This window comes from Vombatus ursinus, unplaced genomic scaffold, assembly GCF_900497805.2.
Source record: "Vombatus ursinus unplaced genomic scaffold, bare-nosed wombat genome assembly UNPS02000577.1, whole genome shotgun sequence".
Lineage (NCBI taxonomy): Eukaryota > Metazoa > Chordata > Mammalia > Diprotodontia > Vombatidae > Vombatus > Vombatus ursinus.
This window is the reverse complement of record NW_020940355.1, coordinates 16,237,806-16,240,282: the sequence shown is the minus strand read 5'-3', so window position 1 is coordinate 16,240,282 and position 2,477 is coordinate 16,237,806.

The window sequence follows — 2,477 nt, the reverse complement described above, 5'->3', positions numbered from 1 at the left end:
GAAGGAAGGAAGGAAGGAAGGAAGGAAGGAAGGAAGGAAGGAAGGAAGGAAGGAAGGAACAAATTGAATGAGCAACAGGCCCTTTCTCATAATACCCTACTGTATATGAGAAACTTCATATCAATGTGGAAGATTCATTTTCTAACCAAGATAATAAAGTATATCTTTTAGAGCTAAAGAACATTAATAGAAATATAAATGGCTTACATCATGGTGATTCAATTGTGTTATGTATTAGAAAGAACTCTGAATTAGGAGTCAGGAGATATGGGTCCTATTCCATCTCTGCCACTAACTTGTTGTATGATATTGGGCAAACTAATTAACCTCTTTGAGTCTTGGTTTCATCATCTATAAAAAGGAAGCATTCAGAGTAGAAGAGCTCTCTAAGGTCCTCCCAAGTTCTAAAATTATGTGATCTATGTTATAACATATCTAAGAGGAATTAATAAAAATCTGAAGTGGAATAAAAAAAAATCCACAACATTAAACCAGAGAAACAATAGATAACAAATGTAATATCTGGAAAACTGTTAGACCTGAATTAACACAGTAAAGGTGAAAATGTGCTTGATTTGGCATCAGAAGAACTAGGTTTAGATCTCAGCTCTGCCACTGTTCTTTTCCTTAGCTGTAAAATGAGATAGTTGGAACAGATGACCTTTAATGTCCTTTACAATTCAAAATCTAGGATCCTAAAAAGTGGTAGAGAATGAATCTCAAATAGGAGATCCCTCCTTGGAAATAGCCTTATAACCACAGATACTTGTGAGACCTCCCTCACCCTTTTTTGTCATGTTAACAAAGACTTGTAATTGTTATGCTTAATATCTGACTTCTAACTTGTCCTGCTATACCTATTCTTCCTAAATTTCAAACCTGATGACTTCCCAAACTAGCCTCTGGCTACTGTTTATAAAGTAAGCTCATCTTGCCACTAGCATGCAGTAGTGTTTCATCTAAAAGAAAAAAATCTAAATGGGTTTCACTCTTATTCTAGTCTAAAACCATCTATTAGACTATAATTTCCAAATGGAATACATGTATCTCCACATATATAAGCCTGACCCCAAAAGAATGTAAATTCTTTGAGGGTAGACAGGGACTTTTTTCACTTTTTTTCTGTCTTTGTGTCCCAATAACTAGCACACTGTCTGGCATATAGAAGTCACTTACTAAATCCTTGTTGGATTATGCTGAATTGAGTTTGGTTGGATTGAATTTGGTGGACTTGAAATTAACTGAATCATATTGAATTAATTGAATTGAATTGGTGTTTCCCCTAGCACCTACCTCTGCTCATTTGCAACAGTAAAGGCTAAAGAAATGTTTGTTGAATGAAGGAAGGAACCAGAAAAAGCAAAAAAAAAAAAAAAAAACATTACAAGTATTCATAAAACAAAAAAAGCTGACTCAGGCTGGATTGCTCTGAATTGCACGTCTTCTGTTTGAGCTAACAATGTACACCAAGGAGTTGCTGCATTCCAAGTTAAGTGAGAACAGCTCAGTTGATTGCTCAGATACTGTGGGGTCATAAGACAAATCATAGAATCTAGAGAATGCGAGCAAAGGAATTGGAAATAGCCTTGCCCCTTTGCTCAATTCCGCATTTCTAAAAAGAGGTTAATGCATTTCCTTTCTGGTCACAACACCTTACTTTCTCCTTGTACTACCATCCCTGCAGTCAAACACACAATTGAAGATGACAAACAAAACAAAATTACAAATTGGAATTCTTTGAACCCCAGTCCCTGAATTATTTATCAATCGATCAAGAAACATTTATTAAGAGCCTACTATGTGCCAGGCACTGCCATAAGTGCTTATCAGGTCATGAGGTCCTAAACCAGTTTTCAGAAGTTGTGCGGATGCTTGTATTGGGTAATCTTGTTTCTTTAGGCCTGAACTTTATGGGTAAACATCCTACAGGAAGCATAATAATTCACAGATTGCTATTTGACCTTGAGAGGCAGCATAGCTTAGTTCGTTGAGTGTTGGACTTAAAAAGATCTATGTTCAAATCCTACCCCACAACAGTTAGCTGTGTGACCCTGGGGCAGTCACTAAACTTCTCAAAGACTCAAGAAACTCTCTAAGACTAAGTTACAGATGGCTTGAAATTTGCATTGGTGGGGAGAATTCCACAGTGAAGAAGTCACAGGTCCTTGACATATAAATCACTTGTTGTTGCATTTAGTAGTATGCTGAATAATTTGAATTCATCCTAATGATTTAATGGGATCTTAATTTTTAAAGGGACCTCAAAGGTCATTTAATATAGCCCCTTCCATCAAGCATGAATCTCCACTATCCAATCTCAGACAGTGATCCTTTGGCCTTTGGCTGAACACTAGTGTGGCAGACCAGAAAAAGTGCTGGATTTGTAGTCAAAGCCCATGGATTCAAATCCCTCTTTTACTATTTCCTGACAGTCACCTGACAGGGTGACTTGGGATGAGCCACTCAACTCCTCCTGC